Source organism: Eublepharis macularius, chromosome 19 (assembly GCF_028583425.1).
Source record: "Eublepharis macularius isolate TG4126 chromosome 19, MPM_Emac_v1.0, whole genome shotgun sequence".
NCBI lineage: Eukaryota > Metazoa > Chordata > Lepidosauria > Squamata > Eublepharidae > Eublepharis > Eublepharis macularius.
The window spans coordinates 19,774,572-19,790,828 of NC_072808.1; the positions used below are offsets into that span (position 1 = coordinate 19,774,572).

The 16,257-nt window shown below is 48.4% G+C and overlaps 1 protein-coding gene across 6 annotated transcripts in view; it reads right to left on the bottom strand.

Annotated features, from left to right (window-relative positions):
• Positions 1-15,760, bottom strand: part of CRB3 (crumbs cell polarity complex component 3) — a 37,616-nt gene extending 21,856 nt beyond the window's left edge. For 2 of the 6 annotated variants that reach the window (XM_055003218.1, XM_055003217.1), the window contains exon 1: positions 15,428-15,522. The gene's annotated coding sequence lies outside the window, so the exon portion shown is untranslated. Of the gene's footprint in view, positions 1-14,006; positions 14,219-14,601; positions 14,724-15,427; positions 15,523-15,574 lie in introns of those variants that run through there. The other 4 variants (XM_055003215.1, XM_055003213.1, XM_055003214.1 and 1 more) reach the window with 4 other exon arrangements.
• Positions 15,761-16,257: the final 497 nt, after the last annotated feature.

Sequence of the window (16,257 nt, forward strand, 5' to 3'; positions counted from 1 at the left end):
TGAGAGTCGTACATGTTTTCCCCCAGAACCCTGCTACCAACTGCCTCTCCAGTGGGCAGAGGACAGCCCAATCAGCAAAAGGTGGAGATCGGTTCCAACACTGCAACGTTAATATGCATCCTCAAAGTTTAAAAAAAGTGTGAGGTCTATTGCAAAGCCCTGAAAGCCCAAAACTGCACCGAGGCACAGAATCAAAGAGTTGGAAGGGGCCATACAGACCTTCCAGTCCAACCCCCTGGCCCAAGGCATCAAAACCTGCCTAAAACGAAAAACAGGATGCCAAATCGAAACTGCTGCGAACAGTGTGAAAAGAGCAGGTGCCAAGCCAAAGCCATTGTGATAGCGGCGACTGCTCAGAAGTGGCGTTTTAAACTATGTGAAAGGGGCCTAAGTCAACCTCATCTGCTCAGACTGGCAGCGGCTCTTGAGCGTCCATCCCATACTCAAAGATCATTCTAACTGGACATGTTGGAGCCAGAACCCAGGACAGAACCCAGGACCCAGGAAAGCAGATGTTCCTCTGCTGAGCCATGGCCCTTTTGTAGTTACACCAAGTCAGGCCCACCAGTCTGTGAAGATCAGTTTTGTGTATTCCGGAGAGCAGCAGCTCTCCAGGATCTCTGGTCGAGCTCTTTCACGCCACCCCTTTTAGCTGGAGATTAAAGCCAGGGACCTCCTGTGTGGGACATATTTAACCACTGAACCACGGCCCCTCTCCTAAGAGAGGCAGGCAGAAGAGCACCCCTAAGTCTAACCAAGCCAGTAGCAAACCCTCTTCTGCCTCTTACTTCCCAGAGTATCACAAAGTCCTACACCCTCCTTCTTTGGGACCAAGACAGACAACCTCTGTGACTATACTCAAAACTAGGCACTATCCAGCCCAAGAGACAGTCCAGGACACCCTTATTCCAGAGGCTGCAGTCTAACCAATCAAGGAAGAAAAGCCTTTATTGGCCCTAGACCCTCTATAACAGCAGCATGTTAATTGCTTTCTAACATCAGGATCCATCAAAATCTTCATTGTCCTTCCAAAGCAGGAGCGCTAAGTTCTTCCCAAAGGGGATGCAGTCACAGGGAGCCAAGAATTCCAACCCAAGGACCTGGGGGCCTCTTCCAGCCTCCGCTCATGATGAAGAACCGGCATTCCTTGCCCTGGAAAAAAAGGGCAAGGAATGCTAGTTCTCGCCAGAGGCCTCTTAAAAGTCCTAGAAATTGTTGCGCGTCTTTCTAGTTTCTTAGAGTGAAGGGAGCATATTGCATTATGGTAGACAGAGCAGGGGGGAGGGGGTGTCTGCAAACCTGCTTGCTAAATTCCAGATTCGAAGCTATTAGGGTTGCCAGCCCCCCGCTGGAGGTGGGGGAACCCCCACTCCCACTCTCCACCCCCGTTTACCTGGCCGGTGGGGGAAGCATAGGCCTCTCAGAGACACACTCCCCAGCGGTGTGGCGCACTCACACAGGCCGGATCCAGGACAATTCGGCCTGAATTTGTCCAGATCGGCCCGCTGCGGAGCACAGACAGGAGCACTCCCACATTTGGCAGCAGCCCAATCCAGGCCAATTCAACCTGAATTTGGCCTGGATCAGGCCGCTGCAAAGCACAGAAGCGCTCCCTCGCTCAGCAGCAGCCCATTCCAGGCTGATTCAGACCTAATTCGGGCCAATTTGGCCCAGATGAGGACGTCATTTCCCGTGCGCACAAGGAAGAAGAAAGCAAGGTGGGTGCTAGGGCCCCCATCTTCCGCCAGGAGGACCTGGCAACCCTAGAAGCTATCATGCAGGGCCAATTCACACAGTGTTTATAAGCATATACCTAAATGAATGGATGAGATAGATGCTTGGAAACACACAGCCAAGATGAGCAGAATTCCAGCCTCAAACTTATACAAAAGCACAGGTTTCTTGAATTGTGGAACGGCTCTCATACACACGAATATCCAGGCATTTTTGTGTGTCATGTTTTTTACATCCTGGCATATTTTGAAGCCTTGGTTCCAATCACATCTCAGCATTCAAGGCACTCTCCCTCAGCAGCAGCTTTGCCCCCTGCAATAGGGGGACCATACTGTCCTATCTTACAGGCTGTAAAGGTACTGCAGAAATGCTACACCTTATGATTTTAGGAAGCAATTCTTCATCACTTGTGATGTGCAAAAAATGGAGGATCCCTGCCTTTAGCAATTCATCCTTCCCATTGCGTATCCCTTGAACAGCCGAGCTAGACATTACTTCTTTTACGAGTTTGCCATGGAGCCAACCCATGCATTGCCCAGTCACACAGCAGCTCCAGGGAATGGCTTCCATTAAAAAAACAGGAGAGCGCAAATGGGCTCAGAAAGCTGCCACAGGGAGAGGTAAGGCTCCTGCCTTTCCTCTAAGGCAAAACCAGTATGGAAGGGAGACGTTTCCCCATTTCTGCTGTTCCATGTGTGTGCACGTGCAGTAGGAGAAATGCCCCCACCCCCGGCACTGATTTTGTATGGGGGGGGGAAAGCTTGGAAGAAAAGCAGGAGCTCTTCTTCCCACGGCGGCAGCTTTCTAAGCCCATTTGCGCTCTCCTTTTTTTATAGAACCCATTTCCCAGAGTTGCTGTGCGACTTCGCGGCGCACAGAGTGGCTCCCTGATGAACTCACAAAAAAAGGAATAGCTAGTTTGAATGTCTGGTGCATGGATGTTCTAAACGTGGAAGTTCCATGGAAGTATGTGCATGCCATCAAGCTACAACCAAATTATGGTGCTCCTATCAAAGGGTTTTCAAGACAAGTGAGGAGGCTCCGAGGTGGTTAGCCATTGCCTTCCTCTGCAGAGTCTTCCTTGGCGGTCTCTCATCCAAGTTCCAGCCAGGGCTGGTCCTGCTTAGCTTCTGAGATCTGACAAGACGGGACTATACCATTCTGCCTTCTCAAAGTTATTATATTTCATAATTACTATGATTGCTAAATTCCATTTTAGATATCATAATTAATAACTATTGATAGCGTTACTGCCCTGAATTTTTCATGCATTCGGAAGCCAAGGCAACCCTTTCTGCTCTCCCCCTCCCATATGCCCAGAAAATGCAAAAGATACGGCACGTGAAGTCCTTCAAACATCCTAAAGTGCATCCTGTAAAATGTCACTTTTTGTTTGGTGGTGGAAAGTGCCATCAAGTCATAGCTGACTTATGGCAACCCCTGCCGGGGTTTTCAAAGCGAGAGACTAACAGAGGTGGTTTGCCATTGTGTGCCTCTGTAATCACAGTCATCTTTGGGAGTCTCTCATCCGATTACTAACCAAGGCCGACCCCACTTGGCTTTAACAAGATCAGGCTTGCCTGGGCTGTCCAGGTCAGAGTATTGTTTTATTGACATCCTGAGTTATGACTATAAATTCTTTACTGTATTTTCTAAATTGCTTTAACTGTTTTCTTCCCTTTCTCGATATATTAGTTTGTGTTGCTGAATGAATGCTCTCTGCCCAGGACAAGAGGAATTTAGCATTCGGTGCCAGGCAGAGTTATTACAATAGTTATTAAATCCACGTCATGCTTCCAAGAGACCTAGAAATTCCAGGTTCTGATCTCTGTCTGGCTCCCTAGGTGCTGTTGGCAAGACACAGTCTCGTCCTCAAGCCTGTCTCTCTGGGCTGCTGAGCAGATAAAGCGAGGCAGGGAGATTTTGTGACCTGCCCTCAAGCCTTCAGGGTAGGGTGGGAAAACGATCTAAAAATAGTCACCTTGCATTTTTGAACTGGGACTGAAGGACAGTTAGCAAGGAGCACAGTTGCTGAAGCATTTCGTAACGCAGCCTCTGCGAGCTTCCAAAGATCAGCCTGATACAGGGATGGGGGGAGAGAACAACCCCCGTCACCAACCAAAGAGCACTGAGTTTGCTTTTGCTGCAGTTTGAAAGCAGGTCTGCATGCCAGGCAGCGAATGAGCTCCCAGGGTGGCACACCCACTCAGACAATGTGCAGTTTACAACTACTACCAGCTCCTTGCATGGTGGTGCGCTGTAATGCCCCATGATCTGCTCCATCTGCACACCGACCCACCTTCACCTTCCCTGGATATCTTCTGCATTCCAACCTAACCTAGAATTGCCAGTCCTAGAATTGCTTATGCTGTTTCAGTATTTCTTCAACTCTGTACTGGATCCTTGCTAATGCTATGTCTTTGTTAAACTAGTATTTATTTCCCCTTTGGCATTGTTTATGAAAATGTCTTTGATATTGACTCTACTAATCTCACACTGTGTAATCTGCCCAAGTCTCAGTGAGAAAGGCAGACTTAAAGGACATAAATAAATTAAATAAATTAAATAAGCAGGGAAGCCTCCTTCGTACTGCTAGGGTGCATTTCTTGACCAACACAAGAGATTTTGAATACACAATGTGGTTATTGTTCAGGGGCTTCTACACATCGTTATTACAATTTATGAAGTACCCAGAAGTAACAACAAATAATAATAAAATAACCTGATTTTTTTTTTTGCAGTTCAAGCAGACATACATACACAAGCTAAGGTTGCCAACTCTGACCTGGTGAAATTCCTTGAGATTTGGAGGCAGAGTTAGGGATGGGAGCTCAGCAGGATTGTGATGCCATGGAGTGTGCCCTCTGACATTGTGATTTCCTCCAAGAGAACCGATCTCTCCACTCTGAGGATTTGCTGTAATTCCAGGGAAACTCCAGGCCTTACCTGGAGGTTGGCGATTCTAATTGAAGTTGATTCTTCCTCCTCCTCCTCCTCCTCCCCCCTCACTTTCAATCATGTTCCTGATTTCGGTCAGAATACATGCAGGAAACTTTGCACACAACACCTGTAATATGTTCCCTTTGTGGGTTCCACAGGTGGAGTTATGGTTGCCAATTCTGTCCTGGGAAACGGCTGGAGATTTGGGGGTGGTAGGTACCTGGGAGGGGATAATTTAGAAAGGGGTTTCACCTAGAATATATGGTATACCATAGAGTTTGCCCTCTGAAGTTGCCACTTTCTCCAGGGGAAAAAAATTTCTCTAGTCTGCAGATCAATTGTGATTCTGGAAGAACTCCAGGCTCCGCTTGGAGACTGGCCAACTTAGGTGGGGTACCAGAACCCCAACTCTGGTCTAAGTCTCCCTGACACTCAACAGGATCAGGGAGATTTAAAGCAACCTCTTTTCACTGGGAACAAAGCGCATGCACAACAGTGGTTAAGTGGCTGGGCTATGAATCAGCACTCTACTGGTTCAAATCCCACTCCTGTCATGAGCTCAGTAGGTGGCCGTGGGCAAGCCACTCTTCTCAGCCCCAGCTCCCCAGCTGTATTGTGGGGGTAACTATAACACTAACTTGCGCACTGCTCTGGGCGAGGAACTAATCTGTCTAGAAGAACGGTATATAAGCTCTGTTGTTGTTGTTGTTGTTGTTGTTGTTGTTGACAAGACTGGAGGGCTCGCACAGCCTCCTTCAGACTGGCACACACACCCTTGTCTAGAAGCAGACTAAGACAACTTCCACCCAACAGGACTAAGCCACAGCACGTCGATGTCAGAGACACAATTGGCCTGATCCAGACATCCCAATGACGCAAAGATGCATCTCTCACAAAACTACTAACCAGCCTACAGGAACTCCTTTCTGCTTCCAATACTCCTGCTCTGAGCTATTTCCTATTGTTGTAGTAATTATCTTCCACTCATTAACCTGGAGGTGACGTAGGGATGCCAACTCTGAATGGGAAGATCCCAGGAGATTTGGGGGCACCACCTGAGGAGGAGAGGGAGCTCACACGGCTATCCTACCAAAGAATCCACCTTTCCAAACAGCTATTTCCTCCAGGGGAACTGATCACTTGTCGCCTGGAGATCAGTTTTAATTCTGAGAGAACTCCCGGTCCCACCTGGACATGGGCAACTAAGGCACATTGAAAACGGGCCTCAGGGCCACAAACGGGCCTCAGGGCCACAAACCAGCCCCTCAGCGCTCACGTTACGCTTTGGCCTAAACAATTAATGCCTAGAATCACAGAATCAGAAGGCTTAGCAAGTCTTCCTGCCCCCACAACCACAAAGAGCCGTTGATGCAGCGATGCTGCAGAATTCTCTTTTTCACATGCACCACACCTTCCGCCGAGCAGAACCTTGCAAGAGGAAGATTCTCCAGATTGCCTATTCAGTGGGAGGACACTCCAATCACCACTTTCATTTCCAGCATGGAAAACAAACAACGTTGCATAATCTACAGAACGGGAAGGATTTTTTGTTGAATCTGATAAATGGTCCACTCAGCCCAGTCAATCAGCTCCAACGAGCGTTGCCAACTCTAGGCTGGGAAATTCCAGGAGATTTTGGGGGGGGGGAATAATGCTTTGGAGAGGGGAGGGGAGAGACCCCAGAAGGTTATAATGGCATAGAGTCCACCCTCCAAAGCAGGGGAACTGATCTCTGGAGATCTGTTGTAATTTCAAGAGATCTCCACACCTCACCTGGAGGATGGCAACCTACCTCCAAAAGACCCTTCTCAAAATGCCCCAGGGGGAGTCTTCCAGCAGGGCAAGATGGGACACAACACTGGCAGATGCAAAAACACAAATGCTGCATTTCCAGCTGTTGAGATGAACTTCCTCCAAGGAATTAATTTGATCCTTTGCTTTACCCCATCCTGTGGCAATGAATACATGAGGCTCACTGCACCCTAGCTGGGGTCCTAAGAGCTAGTTTAGGCTGGCATGCACCACACACACAGGCCTGGGTCTGAGTTCAGTGGCACCTTCAAGACCAAGAAGACTTCCAGAGTTTCAGCTTTCGAGAGTCAAAGTTCCCTTCTTCAGACACAACTCAAGAATCTTTCCATTCTTTAGAATCAATCATTGCCTTCCAACTGCAACCAAAAACTTACTAAGTTACATTGAACAAATAAAAAAAAAATAACCTCCATATGACTCTGAATTAGAAATAAAGTGCCAGCTCATGTAATGTCCAACTCTATTGAAGCGTATATAAAGTAAATTTAAACAAGAACTTGCACTTTACTAATCAACTGTCCAAATTTTATAGAACATCTCAGTCATAAAAAGTGCAAATGCTTACTCAAGTGCAGGGCTTTTTTTCCTGGGAAAAGAGGTGGTGGAACTCAGTGGGTTGCCCTCTGAGAAAATGGTCACATGACTGGTGGCCCCGCCCCCTGATCTCCAGGCAGAGGGGCGTTTAGACTGCCCTCCGCACCGCCAAACGGTGCGGAGGGCAATCTCAACTCCCCTCTGTCTGGAGATCAGGGGGCGGGGCCACCAGCCATGTGACCATTTTCAAGAGGTTCCGGAACTCTGTTCCACCACATTCCAGCTGAAAAAAAGCCCTGCTCAAGTGTAAACCCATTCAGATAAATGATACAGCTAGAAGCAATTAGAAAGAAACACTGGAAAACTTATAAGTAGAGACATAAATATGTCTTCTTTATATGATTGAGATGTTCTGTTTATTTTGGACAGTTGATTAATGAGCGCTGGTTCTTGTTTAAATTCAATTTATTTACACTTCCATAGAGTTAGACATTAAATGAGTCGGCACTTTATTTCTAATTCAGTGTCATATGGAGGTTACTTCTTGATTTGCTCAATGTAACTTAGTACATTTTTCATGGCTACTATTGATTTTGTTTATCCTTTGTTTATCCTTTTGTTCCTAGTTCCAACTGCAACCAGCTGCTTAAAAGCTGTACCTTCTCTGTGTTTCAAGACTGGATGACACCCCTTCCCAATCTTAATTTGCTGTCTCCAGATCATCTGAGATCTTCTAAGCATCTTCATTATAACCTCTGTTACCTCTCCATGACCCTGCAAAGAATCCTCAGCCTCTATCAAAAGATCCTCCAACTGCGCTCCATCTGTTTTGAGGAGGAAGAGTCCACAACTCTGGGTTGGGAAGTTCCTGGAAATTGGGGCAGGGGGGAAGAGCAGGGAGCTCAGTAGGATGTGATGTCATTGACTCTGCCCTCTGAAGCTGCCATTTTCTCCTGTGGAACTGGTATCTGTAGTCTGGAGATCAGTTATTATTCCAGATCTCCGGCCCCACCTGGGGGTTGGCAACCCTTACTGAAATCTCTCTCTCTCTCTCTCTCTCTCTCTCTCTCTCTCTCTCTCTCATAGTCTACATCTCCAGGAGCCCCTCTATTTACACACCACTCTCTCCTGCCTAGATCATTCCAGCCTGTTCACACACCCACCAATAAACATTTACAGGGAGTCTGTTTTCCTAGCATGTGTATTGCAACACACAAAGGCACCAATTACATAAAATCAAGGGTTGGATGTTTTTCTGGACTGGGCCAATTCAAGCTGCAGGTGGGATAGAGACTGCATATTTGAATCCAGGTGGGGATGGGGGAGTCTCCTGCACATCTTAATATACCTTGCCAAGAAACAGGCTAATGTATACCCTTCTCTATGGTGTACCTGTCTTCTGCTTGTAGAGAACGTTCCTCACTCCCAGATTCTTTAGGAGCAAGGAGAAAATGGCCATTCCAAAATCCAAACACCAGTCCCTGTGAGACCCCCCCCCACACACTTAATTGCATACAGTTATCCTTTTATACCTGCTCCTCATACCCATCCTAATGAGTTGGCTGAATGTCAGACGGCCTATCTATTTGCCTTCTAGAACCACATGGAGTTCAAATGTGGCGATTGCACAGGTTTGTTTCCCCCACCTCCCACCCCCCAAAAGGAGTTGCTCAGTGAAGACTTGTCGGGGGTGCTTTAGGCTGTGCCTGCACCGGGCAGGGGGTTGGATGGGATGGTTTGTAAGGCCATCCCGAGACAATGACAAGATCTCTCCCTTGTCTCTTTTTCTTCCACGATCAGAATGTTCAGGAGATGGGAGCCAGTTTGGTGTAGCGGTTAAGAGCGGCAGGACTCTAATCTGGAGAGCCAGGTTTCATTCTCCACTCGTCCTCTTGAAGCCAGCTGGGTGACCTTGTGTAAGTCACAGCTCTCTCAGAACTCTCTCAGTTCTACCCTCCTCACAGGGTGATTGTCATGAGGATAACAACAACATACTTTGTAAACCGCTCTGAGTGGGTATTAAGTTGTCCTGAAGGACGGTATACAAATTGAATGTTATTATTCGAAGGAGACAGCAGAGAATATTATGAAATGGGAGTATGGCCTTGGCCAGCTGGCCATCCTCAGCATCTTACATTCAGAGGTAGATTGCCTCTGCATATGGAGGCTTCATTTAGCTACCATGACTAAAAGTCAGTAATAGCTCTTTCTCTCTCCATTAAATAGTCCAGTTTTTCTCTTTAAAACTGGACAATTATCACTTCTACCAATAATGAATTCCTATCTTAATGAAGGAACGTTGTTCTCTGACACTGTCCTCTAAACTCTTGGGCTTATGAAAGAGAGAGAAATGAGGGCAGAGGAAGGCGCCGCAGTGTGTGCACGAGGGGACAGCTGTAGGATGCATCTGGCTAATCAGATACATATCATGATGAGGTCAATGGAAGCATGCCTAGGAATTGCAGTTCTAGGAATTCTGGCCAGCCTAGCCTGAAAACTACCCTTATGCAGCAGTCTATGCAACCTTCCAAAAGTTAAAGTCGCATCTATTATCTACATCCTTGCTGATAACTCCATCACATCCCCCATAAGGAACTGTTGCCGTTTGTAGAGCTCCGGCTCTCAGCAGAGAGCAGTTGTTTAAAGGAAGAGCTACGCAGCCTGTCTAGCAAACGGCTTGTTGGCCGTGAAATGTATGGATGTGAAAGTTGGATGGTGAAGAAAGCTGACAGGAAGAAAACTGATTCATTTGAAATGTGGTGCTGGAGAAGAGTTTTGTGGATACCATGGACGGCCCAAAAGACAAATAAGTGGCTTCTATATCAAATCAAGCCTGAATTCTCCTAGAAGCTAAAATGACAGAACTGAGACTACCGTACTTTGGTCACATCATGAGAAGATAGGATTCTCTGGAAAAGTCAGTAATGCTAGGAAAAGTGGAAGACAGTCAACAAAGAGGAAAACCTAAAAGAAGATGGCTTGACTCAATCAAAGATTGCAAGATTTGAGCAAGTCTGTTAATAATAGGACATTTTGGAGGTCTTTCATTCATAGAGCGGCCATAGGTCAGAGGCGACTTAACAGCACATAGCACACACACCAGGAATGGATTTCCTTTTTTTTTTTTAATAATTTTTTATTTTAACATCTAGAACAATAAACTACAAAAAACTACAATAGTACAAGGGGAGGGAAAGAAGGGAGAGAAAAAAAAGAGAGGGAAGGGGGGGTGGAAAAATGGGGAAGGCAACTCACAAACACTAAACACTACACTTCAATGCTTTCCCTTCATACTGCCATAATTAAAGAAAATAGCTTAATAAAGTAATGATGGAATGGTTGATCTTACAAAATACAAATTACAGTTCAAATTAAATCTCCCCCCCCCCCCCGGGCCTCGGACGCAGTTCTCTCTGAGCAGCTACAGCCGCAGCGCTCGTTGCCTCTCCCCTCCCTTCAGGCTTCAAATCTTCTTCTTTTTGCTTGGTGTCTGGCCCAAATTCTGGATTTTTGTCCACAAAATCCCTTAGCTGATCTTCCGAATTAATCTTGTAAGCTTGATCTTTATAACTAAACCCGATTCCTTCCGGAAGTAGCCATTTCTACTTTATGTCACGTTCCCTCAAAAGAGCTGCCAGCTTTTTATACTTAAACCTTCTCTTCCGGACTAAAAATGGAACGTCTTTCAGTATCTTGACTTTATTTCCCAGAAAGTCCAACTCCGCATTATATGAGTTATATAGGATATTGTCCCGGACCCTCCTGGATGAGAACTCAATAACAATCTCGCGAGGCAGCTGCCGCTTCATTGCATATTTTGAAGATGCCCGACGGACTCCCAAAATGGCGCTTTTTACTTCTTCTTTAGTTGCCCTCACGGGTGTCGCTAAAAGTTCCGAGGCAAGATCCCTTAAATCCTCGTTTTCCTCTTCTTTAACATTCTGGAGACGCAAAATGGTCTGTGTTCGCTCCACTTGCAGCCCAATCAGCTGGTTTTCCACCAACTTTAGCTCCTTGTTCGTTGCTCTCATAAGTGACGCATTTTCCCGAGCAGACTTCTCTGCCCCCCCCACTACTTCCTTGATGGCTTTCACATCGCTCTCAATTAAGCCCACCCTTTGATCTGTTGCATTCAACTTGTCAACAAAGGGTTTTATGGCTTCGATAACCGATCTTTTCACCAGTTCCTCAAGCGACTCGCCTCTTCCCTGCAGGGCAGCCGAAACTGACTTGCCCAAAGCAGGACTCTGCTTTTTTGCTGCCATTTTAGGGGGGGGGGAACCGCCAATCTTCTGAGACTCTGCGAGGGGGGGGGGAATCCGAATCTTCTAAACTTCAGATCCCACCACTCCTTCACATGTGCTTGTAGTAACAGAAGGGATTCACTTACTTACAGGCTTCCACCTAATCCTGTTCTTTGCCGTTTTCCATGGCCCGGCAGCACACAAGGTGCCGCGCACGTCTGCCGGCCTCCATAGGGACAAACGGGCAATTAACCCCCTGCCTCGATCTGCCAGAGGGCTCTTCCCGTCGCGTCCCGGACCCAGACTCCCTCCCTGGGAGCCCTGGGGGCTAACCTTTGCAGATCAGCTGCCCGGTCAGGCTGCTCGGCCGCTTCTTCTCGGACCTGCCGAGAGGAGCGTCCGACATGGCCGCGAAAACGAAACCGAATCCAGGAATGGATTTCCTTGTGGCTAAGAAGGAGATATTTGGTATTTTTGGACCTGCCTTGACAAAAAACCCTCCCTCCTTTCCTTCCTGCTGGAATCAGAGCTAGAAATGAGGTCAGACGGATGCCTCATAGCCAACTCCTTTCCATGCCCATTGACAAGTTTCTATGACTAATCTGTAAAAAGAGGGGTGATACCAACTTAACTATCAACACGAGCAGGATGAGGTCATCCCAAGTTGTTGGGAAGTCACCATGCCGATCCTTCTTAGCAGCAGCTGCCGATGCACAACCCCAGAATATCTCAAGCTGTGCCGAGACCGAAGCAAGGCTAGCAAAAATGTTACAGAACCACAAACGCGTTGCAATCAAGCTATTTTTAGCCTAAACAAACGGTGTGTTAAGATTCCCACCCCCTCCTCCTTTTCTAGATGACAAGCGTTCACCGTTTAGGTCAAGGTGAGTTCACCATGGCTTCATCACCGTTTTACAGGATAACCAGGTTACCAACCAAGAACAGTATCCTCAACAATTAAGAGGTTGATGATTATTTCACAAAGTGATTTCATATTGTCTTTCTGTACAGTCTATTATTATTAATTATATTTCTAATCCGTTCTCCCGGCGAGCGGGCTCAGAGCGGAATACAACATGTATAAAATACACAAACATGTCAATTTAAAATCAGTTAAAAACGTCAATAAATACAACAATACCATTTTGAAAAGAAAGCAGCACACATATTGCTACCCAAACAGCAATCCGTGGGCCAGATGACCAACTTTTAGATGTTAACAGAATGGGGGTAACCCCCTCCCCCACATACTATGGCAGGAGGCCAGTTTCCCAGTTCATCCATCTCAACCGCCATATGCCTGGCGGAACATCTCTGCCTTACAGGCCGAGAGGAAAGATAACAATTCCTGCTGAGCCCAGGTCTCCACAGACAGAGTTCCACCAGGTGGGAGCCAAGGCCGAGAAGGCCCTGATCCTGGTTGAGGCAAGGCAGACTTCTTTGGGGCCAGGGAATACCACAGACAGAGCACAGCCACCACCTTACAGGGGTCGGATTTTCAGTACCGCAAAGAGCAGCTTGCAGACTGCTCTGACCCACAGGGCACAATTCAGTAGGTTTTCTGGAGCAAGCACCACCCATAAGAACGAAAGCTGAGCCAGAATAACACCCGTTTATTTAAATGAGGTTTGCACAGGGGTGATCCTGCTGTGGGACTGGGCTCCCGGTCAGTAAGTGCAAGAGAGCAGGCGGCCCTTTAGGCTTCCTGCCTTTGGAACCAGCACGGCTCACGCAGCCACCGTGCAGCATAAAACAAATACATTTCAGTTACCTTTGAACGTCTCTTTCCAAAACAAACAGATGTGTTGTTTCCACAGCACGGACTAAACCAATAGTAGCCAAAGTCTAATGGTCTACAATACTGAAAGCTCACCAGGTGCAGCCACTTAACAGCTAAATGCGTCTAAAGGTATCTTTCTTTTCACTCCAAGCACAAGTTACAGGAATGAACCAAGTAAATTTGAATTATAACAATAATGGAAGCATATTCCTAACCATCTGCCTGGTAAAACTCTAGCTGTCTTTCAAAATGCCATCTCCAGCTACTTCTTCAATAGATCGCATTTTGAGAATCTAAAACTTTTAACATACTGGTCCAGACATGTAAACATTAAACACACATATTGGCTAGATGAATTAAAAATAGGGGTGCAAGTGCGCTTTTCTGGCAGGGCAAGCAGAATTCAGTAGGAAGTTTTTTGCTGACATGCCTGTGCAATTAACAGTGAGTGAGGCCGTTGGGTTTTTGGATAGCAGGAAATCCAGAGGTTAAGGGCACAGGAGCCCTGCCAGAAAAAGAAGTTGGCAATCCCCAATCTTCCTCTGAGAACAAACGCGTGTCAGTCCCCAGATCCTCTAAAAACAGCTCCCACATACACAGAAACCCATAACAAGGCAGTCCCTTTTTATCTGGCAGACATCACAATGTGGCTATACACACATTCCTTTCCAGATGTTCTGCTCCTAGTTTTACAGCCCTAGGCCAGTCAAATGAACGCCCATCAACTCCACTCATAAGCACAACAGACCGTCTCTGGTGCCTGCAGAATTTGTCAATCCGGCACTCTTCTAATTAGCCAAGGCAACATTTTATTTATTGTCTGTCTTTCTCAGTACAGTTAATTTCAAGGACATTTCAATAAGTAGAGTCTATAAATGCAAATTTGCAAGGATTTAAGCCAGTAGATATCTAATAGAGACATGCTGAAACAGATACATTAAGCAACAAAAATCCAGAACTACCTGGTAGGATCATACACGAAGAAGCAGATAGCAAACAGTAGCACGTAGTAGTAAAGTCTTTGGTCCCGAGACCACTACTGATGCATCCCGCTGAGACTGATTCCTTACAGTACATCCCTATTATCTGATTTTTTTAAAAGCCTCTTGAATAATTCAGTTTTGCATTGTTTGTGTAAGTCCAGGACAGTGGAAGCTTTCCTGACCTCATGCGGTGGGGAGCATCAATTGGGCATGCCCCTGGCTCACGGACCATACGGGTCAGGACCCAAAAGAGGATGGTGATTCCCTTGTAGATGAGCAACCAGGCCAGGGGGGAGGAGGAATAACAGGGTGAGTGGCTGGCAGAAGCAGCTCCGGGAGGCTTAATGGCAAACTTGGGTTTGCCTTTGCAGAGTGTGGGAAATAGCTGTGAAGCAGCCTGTTGTTCACGAATGGGGGGGGGGGGCTGTATACACACAAACACACTAAACTTGTGAAAAATAAAGCAGGAGCTTGTTCAATTCCTGCATTTCATGTTAGGAAAGGAGAAAACAGCAGAGTCGCTTAGCAACAAGTCAATCTTGCAAAGCAGCGAAAGTTTAGAAGCGGATCCCACCTGCCAGAAGTTCCTGTTGTTCTAAGAGCAGCAGGCTGCGCTCCTCCGAGCAGAGGGGAATGCAGAGCTCCGGGAAGGAAAAGGCCTCACCTGCTGGCTCTTGCATTCCAAGCCGCTCTTAAAGGCAGGGAAGCGGGCCAGAGCGCGCCCCCCCCCCCCCGCCCAGCCAGTTGGCACTCAACCACGGGGCGGGGGAAGAGCAAGTGGCCCCGCAGAAGGAGCAGCAGGGCGGAGCGGGGGGGCGCTGCACCTGCTGGAATTCCCTTTGACAGAGTTTGGGGTCGCCGCCCTCAACTTATCGGTGGAAGGCGGATGGAGCCCTGCCGACGAGCCCCAGAAAACCACCTTGGAAGGAAAGAAGGAAGGAAGACGGACCCGGCCACTTCCTTTCCAAGCCTCTCGGCAAGAGCGCCTTCTCGGGATTTTACGCACATTCGTTACGCTTTCGCTTTTACAGGCGCGCGACGCCCATTCAGACGTGCGCTGGGGAGTTCCGTGTCGGGCGCGGCGCTAACATGGCACTTGGCAGCCCTGCGAGGAGCGCCGGACGCGGAGCCCGCGGCGCACGTGCGGCAACGCCGAGGGAAGGCGCCGACGCGCCCCAGCCCTGCCGAGCAGCCGGCCCAGGGCCGCCGACGGGGCACCCCGAGGAGGCCTCCAAACGGGCCGGGCCGGGCCGTGGGCCAGCCGCACCGAACCCCTGGCGAGGAGGAAACCCGCGGCGGTTCAGGCCTTTTCCCCGCGGGAGGCGCGGCCGGGCGAGGCGGCGGCGGGACCCGGGGGCAGCGCCTCTCTCCCCCCCCCCCGGCCCAGGCGCGCCACTCACCTGCTGGGCTGCGCCCGCGGGACCCTCCGGCCTGGCGCTCGACGGCGCGCGCTTCTGCCCCTGCCTGCGCCTCCCCGGGGCACGTGACTGGCAGGGCCGCCCCTCCCCCTGCGCACCTGAGCCAGGTGCGGCCCCGCCCCCTCTCACCTGGCCTGCCGGGCGGCTGCCCTTTCCGGGAAGGCGGGGCTGGCGGGGCCCAGGGAAGGGCTCCTGCCCCAAGCCAGCAAATGTCTGCCCTTGAGTTGCACCTGGAGAGGGAGAAAACGAGCCGGAGCCCGTAGGGCCCCTGAAAGCGGATTCCAGCTCCAGCGGTGCTAAAGGAGGAGAGGCCGCGGCCGCAGGTTGTTGGGAGACAGGCTGGAATGTCAGGTTGCTAGTTCTGGGTTGGGAAACTCCTGGAGGTTTGGGGGGGGGCGTGGAACCCGGGGAAGGTGGAGCCTGGGGAGAGGAAGGCTCTCCGCCGAGTGTAGGGCCACAGATTCCACCTGGCAAGCCGCTATTTGCTCCAGGGAAACTGATCTGTCACTTGGAGATCAGTTGTAGTTCTGGAGGTTGGGAACCCGAATTGGTGCAGCTATCTAAAGTGGAAAACAATCAATGACAAAGGAAGAGAGCCATTTTATTTCTTTTCGTTCAATGTTTATTCCGCCCTCCCCGAAGCAGGCCCAGGGCAGATTACAAGTAAGTAAAAACATTCCATATAACTTACATTCAAAACAGTTTAAAAACAACAATAGTAAAACAATACAATATAAAATATAAAACAGATAACACATAAAATAGCAGCAGTTAGGAGCACAGGTTGATATGTCATGATGCAAAATACAAAT